Here is an 8,566-nt window from a genome sequence, read left to right as displayed (position 1 = left end):
AGCGCGCAGCGAGGGCGAGGTACGTGGCGCGCGGCCCGGAGAGGCGCGGGAGGCGCAGGCAAGGCGGGGAGGCGGCCGGAAGTGGGGGCGGGGCCTGCGGAAGGGGTCGGGCGGCCGGCGGGGTCGCAGTCTCGCGGGGCGGAGGTCGGGTGGCCCTGATGCCGGGGCCTGGGAAGAGGGTTGCCCTGAGCAAAGAAAAGGGGACTCTTTTGGGGCCACCCAGGGCGGCGTCAGGCATCACGTGGTCCCCTAAGTGTGGGCTACATTATCGTCTGGAAAAAAATGCACCTTAGATTCCAAATAACTTAATATAGAATGCTTGACTATTCGGGGTTAGGAAAAAGTTGAAATGAAATCACACATTTTTCATAAATAAGGTTAATTTCTCGTCTTACACTCCTTTTTTGCAGAATGGAATCATGTAGCACGTGAGCTTTTGTACTGTGTTATTTTAATAAGATAATAGGAACACGTTTTCAATAAATACAAAATCGTGCAGATTTTTCATTAGCCTACCCCAAGATACTGATTCTGAGCCTTGGCCACATTGGAAGGGGGTGTGGGGAAGGGAGCCTTTTAAAATGTTAGTGATTGGCCCCACCCCCGAGATGAAGACTGACACTAAAACACACAGAAAAATACCTCCCCTGGTAACAAATGTGCCCTGAGGACTGAGAACCCTGAGACTTGTCTGGCCTCTCCCTAGGCCCGCAGAGACCCACTGGGATTTCACCAGCCATTCTCACCTGACATGTTTGGGAAATCTCTGCTTATCACCATGATGACGATGTGGTCTAGTGGCTGGGGCTCAGCGCTGCCACTGCAGCCTGGGATCTATTGCTGGCTGAGAGACTAGGCCTGAAAACCTGCAATTTCGTTATCAATGGTGGCTCAAGAATTATCCCCACTTAATTCTAAAATAAAATTTAAGGAACAAAAGTCACTAAGATGGTGGGTGTGCATACACTGAAGGCTTCTCAAATTTATAACTAGATTGTCTTTTAGAAAGGTCCTGCTAATTGTTAAAAAAAATTTTTTAAAGAAAATAGTAAATAGCTCAAGATGAGGAGACTTGTGCAAGCCCATCAAGACCTGATGCCTAATTTAATTGCAGTTACACCCTCCCCAGGAATGTAATCTTAAGCAATCGGTGTGATATTTTCTGGTGGCACCATTCACCAATGAAGTAATCCTTTACATCCTTAAGAGAAGGTGGCATAATCAGCCACATAGACACCCCCTTTCATTCCCCCCATAGATAGGTTACCTAAATCTGAAATAATCTTTTTGTTTGTTTATGACTTCCTTATATTGCCTTTAAAAACTCTTCTCTTTCATACTTTAAAGTGCTTTTCTACTAATTAGAGGAGATGCTGCTCAATTCTTGAATTTTAATCAAGACAATTAGGTCTTTTAATGTATTGATTGGATTTTTGTTACGTAACAGATGTCGTCATGCTTTTCTTCCACCACTCTTTTCTGGGCATTAAAGCAAGGGGATTTCCCTTTGAAAGTTAACTTGAATTGCGGTATTCAGTTGCTAAGGTTGCCATAACAAAATACTGGGTAACCTAAACAACAGAAATCTATTTCTCACAGTTTTGGAGGATGGAAGTCTGAAATGAAGATGTCAGCAGTGTCAGTGTCTTCTGAGACTGCTATTGTTGGCTTGTAGGGGATCATTTTCTCCCTATCTCTTCACATGGTCTTTCCTGCTTTTATCTGCATTCTAATATTCCTTATAAGGACTTTAATAGTAAAATAGGGTCACCCAAATGACTTCATTTTAACCAAATTGCTTTTTTAAAGACCCTACATATATACAGTACAATTTTAACTGAGAGTTAGAACTCAACACTGGAATTTGGGCAAGGGTAGGGGGAGCCACAATTCAACCTATAACAGAGTGAGCAGTAACTTTGGTATGAGGCGAGGAATGTTTCATTGTCTCTCAACTGACTGCAAGAATCCCAGGAAGCTCAAAACACAAGGGAAAACTGAACAGGCAGGGGCCTCCCTACTGGTGCAAGGGGTCAAGTCTCAGCTTTCTGAAGCTACATGCAGCCACTGCAACACGAGTTTGATCCCCTGTCAGGGAGCTAATCCACATGGCACAGCAGACTCCTCTCAGCAGTGTATTTCAGTATATCTGCCTGTTCTGCTCTCCACTTTTATCTCTGGTGAATCCTCTCACCACCCGGCACCTCTGGCCTACACCTCAGCTCTTGTATACATAAATAAATAAATCTTTTTAAAAAATCCAAAAAACTGAACAGGCAGCCCGAGGTAAAACTGCACACAGAGAGAACAAACACTGTAAGGACAGAGGCAGTGATCCCTAGTGATACCAGGACAAGCTCAGGAATACCTCGTGCTACCAGAAGCTAAAAGAGGATAGGCGAGTTCCCCCTATCCACAGGCCTTGTGTGTAACCATCCCAATGATTTCAGACTTCCAGCCTCCAAAACTGTGATAGTAAAAATTCTGTGTTTGTTTGTTTGTTTAAAGCCATTCCATTTGTGGTACAACTAATGTAGTCCATTGTGTGAATACACAAGAATTTATTTGCCCATTCTCCTGTTGATGGATACTTAGGTAGTTTCCAATTTGGGGCTATAATGAAAGAACAGCTATGAGCATTCAAGTAAATCTCTCTTTGTAGATATGAATACTGATCGTTCTTGGCTCTATACCCAGTGTAGCCTGATACCCTACATTTTGGGGGAAAAAAACCCAAAACCCTCCACTAAGCTAAAAGTTTAGGAATAAGCAGAATTAACCTATTAAACCACTGAACTGCATTCCCTTTTTAGGATTAACTGTTAATCGACTGAATTGCACTCCCCTATTTCCTTCTTATAATTAACCATTAACTTGCTCCAAATACATTTCTGGGAGATTTGGAAAAGCTATGTTTTAAACCTAATAAAAATTCTTTGTGCCTCTCTGAGTCGAAGTTACACCAGAAACAAACATTTGCTCATGGCTGAGAAAACACTCTCCTGGGAAAGTCAAACACCTTGACTCATGTTGCCTAGACTCCCCAGCACCTCCTTGGACCTGCAAATGTGAAGCCCTGTACTTCCCTCAAGTGTCTTTGCCCCTTATATAATCCCAGCACTTCTGCCATTTGCAAAGCTGATTTTAAGGGGTGCTTGTCACACCAACTTTCTTGATGGCCATCTCGAATAAACTCCTTCATGTAAAGACAATTCTCATGATTGAGAGTTTGGCTTTCTGGGTGCAAGTGAAAGGCCTTGTGTGGTCATTTACACCAGGAGCAGAATTGCTGGGTCATGGTGTATGTGCATGTTCAGCTTCAGTAAATTCCAACAGTTTTCCAAAGTGGTGTATCAGTTTGTGTTTTCCTCAGCAGTATATGATATCACCAACTGTAATACGGCAATATATATTTAGTTTCTGACCCCATTCCTGGCACAGAGCTCTCTGGGAACGCAACCACACACCCAAGTTTTTGTTAAGGAGTAGACTTTTGGAAAGCCCACAGATGGGGAGCAGATTGCCAGGGGAACAGACCCTGAGAGCAGAGGGCTAGAAATTTCAGCATCCCACCCCCACCCTCAGGGAAGGGCGGAGGGGCTGAAGGGCATCAATAGCCAATGATTTAATCAGAATACCTATACAATGAAGCCTTCATAAAAACCCAAATATAAACAGATTTCAGAGAAATTTCAGGTGGTGAAAACATGGAGTTAGGAAGGTGGCTTCACAGAGAAGACATGGAAGCTCCATGTCCCTTCCCACATAACCTTGCCCTATTTGTCTATTACATCTGGCTGTTCGTTGTATTTTTTGAAAGAGACTTTGTACAAAATCAACAGTAGCAAGTAAACTATTTTCCTGAGTTCTGTGAGCTATTCTAGCAAATTGTTGAACCCAAAGAAGGGGTCATGAGAAGTCCCAATTAATAGCCAGTTGATCTAAAGCCCAGGTGACCACCAAGACTTGCTATTGGCATTTGGGGCACAGGGGGACCAGAGGCAGCCTTATGGGACTGAGCCCTGTAGGGTCTGATACTAACCCCAGGGAGACAGTCTCAGAATTGATTTAAACTGTAGAATACCTAGTTGGTATCGGTATCTGCCAGAAGAACTGCTTGGTATGGGGATAAGCCTACACATCAAGAGTACAAAAATATTCAGTGAGTAGTGAGCAAAGGAAAGAATTTTTCCTTATACCAACTACCAGTACTTCTTATTATTTTTAGCCATTCTGGTGGCATCACATTGTGCTTTTAATTTTCACTTCCCTGATGACCAGTAAGGTTCAGTACTTTTTCTTATGTTACTAGATATTTGTTATTCTCTTTTTTTTTTTTTAGAGGCATTTTTTTTTTTTTTATTCATTTGTTTGTTTGTTTATACATGCACTGGGTACAGTCAGAAGGGCAGGAGGGTGAGAGAATTCACCAGAGCCAGAGCGGGGAGCAGAGCAGGCAGAAGGACCGAAGTACACTGCTGAGGGGAGCAGCGGGTGGCAGGAGAGGTCTGCGCACCATGTGGGACCCTCCTCCGGTGGCCGGGGAGCAGCTGGGGATCGTTGAACCGGCGCCGCAAAGGCTGTGGACAGCTTCGCAACCCAGCGCCCAACTGCTGCGCCACCAGGGAAGCCCAAGATATTTGTTATTCTCTTTTGAGTTCCTACTGAAGTCTTTTCCCCCATTTTCCAACTGTGAACAGTATTGGACTGTCCTTTTCTTATTGATTTTGGTTTTTTTAATAAATCTGTGTCTGAATCCTCTGTCAGATATCAGTACTGTGAATATGTTTTTCCATTTTGTGGCCGCTTTTTACTCTATGAATGATTTCCTCTGACTAAGTTTCTGATTTGTTGTTGCCACATTTGTTGCACCAATACCTACAGGTGTTTAAAAACCAACCACTTCAAAGGGACCACATTAGTCCTGAATGTGGACCAAGCAATAATGAGTCTGTCTGGTTGATGGCTTCTGCAATCAAAAAGGAAGGAATTATCGATATATGCAACAACTTGGATGGATCTTAAAGGAATTATGCTGGATTAAAAAAGCTAATCTCAAAAGATCACACAGTTATTATCCCATTTATATAACTTTCTTAAAATAACAAGATTTCAGAAATGGAAAATACTATTGACATTTGAACAACACAGTTTGAACTTAGAGAGTTCACTTGTACTTCTTCCAACCCCTCATCTGTTTCACCTCCTCCTCAGACTATTGAAAGTGAAAACAATAGGATGAAGATCCACTTATTTTTGATAACATTTTCTTTTCTCTAGCTTACTTTATTGTAAGAAAATAGTATATAATACATATCACATAAAAATGTGTTAATCTACTGTTTGGTCAACTGCAGGCTATTGGTAGTTAAGTTTTGGGGTTGTCAAAAGCTTTAGGAGAATTTTCAACTGTGAGAGGTTGGCACCTTAACCCGGTGTTGTTCAAGGGTCACTGTGGATTATTGGTTTCCAGAGGATAGGAGTGAAGCTGGGCAGAGTCTAAAAGAATAGTATGATGGAGTTTTGTGATAATGGACCAGTTCTATATATTGTGATGGTGGCAACACAGATGTACACAGATCTAAAATTCCACAGGACTACACACATACATATAAACATTGCTTATTTTCTCGTTGTGATTGTGTAGTATAGTTGTATAAGATGTTTTTGTTGCATTTTCCTGTGGCTCTGCAATTATTTCTAAATAAAAGTTAAAAAATACAATATAGCAATATTCCTATAATGATAAATAGAAAAAAAGAAATAATACATAATACACACATATATGTGTAAAATTGTAGCAAGTGGTTGTCTTTAGATGGATACCTTTTTTCTTTTTGCATTCATGTGACTTCCAAATAAACATGTATTATTTTTAAGATGGAAAAATGTATTGAAAGATGGAACTAATGTTTAGTTATATTATTCCTCATTTTTTTAATGTTAAAAAAGATGGAAAGCATCCAGTGTATGTTATTATATTTTTTCTTTCTTATGCAGACATCTGCTTATGTGTTCATTTCCTAAACTGAAAAGGATGCCAGATGTTCCTCTCCTTTTTTTGCCTCTTGAGACTTTGGTCTGCTCTTTTCCAGGTTGTTGACAGCAGCTTCGATCCACTTTCCATGTGGAACATTGAAATACAAGGAGAAACAGTCTGAGAATTTCCCTGTAGTGCTGTCTAAAAGCTCTTGCAGTTGGTTTGTTTCTTATCCCTCCCAAGTGGTTCTTTCAGAAATATGGAGGCAAAAAAGGGGAGGCAACTTTAGTGGAAACATTTGGTTTCCTGCCAATCAGATGAATAGTTGCCCCCTGTGACTATGTCAGCATCAGAAAATTCTTTCCTTTTCCCTGATTCTCCTCCAGATTCTTCTATATTCTGCATGTCACCATCAATCATTTGGGATTTTTTTCTTGATTCAGGGCATTGAAGCTTGACTCATTCAAACTCAGACTTGACCTATCTTATCAGTAGTAAGCCAGGAAGCTTAACATGAGAATCAGAATGAAACTTGAGTACAGCTTATACTTGCTGAGCCCCACTTTCCAGCCTTGTTTCATTAGCTGGGGTACAAGCTGAAGAAGACCCAGTCCCTGCCCTTGAGGCTACATGAGGAAGAGTTGAGTGTATGTGCTGCTTTGTAAAATTAGGCAAGTTGTGGATCCTTCTTAGACTCAGTTTCCTCTTCAAATAGAAAAAAGTCTAGTGACTAAGAAGTGGTTCTATATTGGTGTAGGGTAAGTGAATTAATCAGGTTTTTTGCATCACTGGCCTATGTGGCTATCACCTGTGACCTTGATTATGTTGACACAGAAGGCACTTGGGAGTGTGGCCGCGGGGCACGCGTGCCTGATTGTGGACACCTGGAGTATGGAGTGGGCATGCGTGTGTACACCTGAGCCTAGAGAAAGGGCTGTAAGAACAGCATCTCTCAGAGGAGGAGGATGGCCATGAGAGGACAAGTGACTACAGAAGAGGTGAGACCACAAGAAAACACCAGAGAGAGCCCAGAGAACGAGTAAAGATTCACGGTGGGGCTGGGAGGCTCAGTTGCCTGCCTACCCCCACCTCCAGCTGCTGCCTGCCTCCTTGCTTGCCAGCCTCCCTGCCTGGTGTGCCTGTGTACCTGGTTCCTTGAGAGAGCATTAAAGCCTCTTAGGGAAGTTCCAGGACTCCTTTTCCATGTGCCCGAATAAAACCTGCCCTGTGCATGCTGGCACAACAATTGGGTTCCCCCTGCCTCGACTGACCTACTTTGAAAAAGATTTTTAAAGAGTTTATCTTTGTGAATTTTTAAGCATAAAATTGACTTTCCTGTTCACCTCCTTCAAAATAATATTTTATTCTTTAGATTATTTCAACAAAACACATTTGACATGAAATTCATTTCTGGCATTTCTAAATCTTTCCAAATGAAAAAGACCTATGCAAACCTATGAATGTAGGTATTTTTAATATCCTTTTCATTGTTAATTTATTCAGCAATGAATGATCCTGCTGAGGAGAGCTGGGAGTGCCATCTAGTTTCTCCACTAACCAGGATAACAGAATTGAAAACAGCTATAAATTGAAAATTGTGAGTTATGGGAGTAAACAAATGAAGAATTAAATGGTTATTTTTTTATAAAGATTTATTTATTTATGCTTACAATAACTGGGGTACAGGCCAGAGGTATGGGGGTGAGAGGATTCACCAGAGACAGAGTGGGGAGCAGAACAGGCAGATCTACTGAAATACACTGCTGAGGGGAGCAGCAGGCAAGACAGGAGAGCAGGAGAGGTCTGCTGCGCCATTGGGTTGCTCCCAGGCTGGCCAGGGATTGAACTCATGCTGCAGAGTCTGTGGATAGCTTCATAGTGCTGTGCTTAACCCCTTGCGCCACCAGGGTGGCCCTAAATGGTCATTGTTCTCATTCCCCCTTTGAAAATCATTTTGTACTCTTTAAATGTCTTTGTCTTCATTTAATTGTGTTGGAAGGTATCAGCATGACAAGAGATAATTTCAAAAGAGCTACCATACAAGTCCTTTAGCATGTGTAGCATGATGAGTAGTGAAAAAAGATTTTGATGAACCATCTCCATTTACTGGGAAAGAAGTATAATAAAACCTGATTTGTGTCCTAAAAGTCACAGTTGAGGGCCTCCCTGGTAGCATAAGGGGTTAAGCACTGCACTATGAAGCAATCTGCATCCTCTGCAGCATGAGTTCGATCCCCGGGCCGGCCAGGGAGAAACCCGCATAGTAAGGCAGACTTCTGTCTCGCCCGCTGCTCCCGTCAGCAGTGTATTTTGGTCAATCTGCCTGTTCTGTTCCCCACTCTGTCTCTGATGAGTCCTCTCACCCTCCCGCGAATCTGACCTATACCCCGTTCTTATACAAATAAATAAATATTTAAATAAATAAATAAAATAAAATGGCTGACCATAACAACTTAAGCACTACATTCTTCTGATGGGCACTCCTGATGAAGAAAACTGATTTTAATATTCTCATCTACCTTATAATATATCAGGAAAGCCAGCTTAACCTTCTTTCTCTTGTGCTTGTTCTTCTTAGGAATGGTG

General features: G+C 41.9%; 1 long non-coding RNA gene across 1 annotated transcript; it reads left to right on the top strand.

Annotated features, from left to right (window-relative positions):
• The first annotated feature begins 2 nt into the window (after window positions 1-2).
• On the top strand, window positions 3-7,571 carry LOC129146983 (uncharacterized). The gene is made up of 3 exons (XR_008554418.1): window positions 3-19; window positions 6,815-6,978; window positions 7,484-7,571. It is a non-coding gene; the product is annotated as an uncharacterized LOC129146983 (long non-coding RNA).
• The last annotated feature ends 995 nt before the right edge of the window (window positions 7,572-8,566 follow it).

This window comes from Talpa occidentalis, unplaced genomic scaffold (genome assembly GCF_014898055.3).
Source record: "Talpa occidentalis isolate TD23 unplaced genomic scaffold, MPIMG_talOcc4v2.1 talOcc4.5, whole genome shotgun sequence".
Taxonomy (NCBI): Eukaryota; Metazoa; Chordata; class Mammalia; order Eulipotyphla; family Talpidae; genus Talpa; species Talpa occidentalis.
This window is presented reverse-complemented; position numbering and strand designations above follow the sequence as displayed.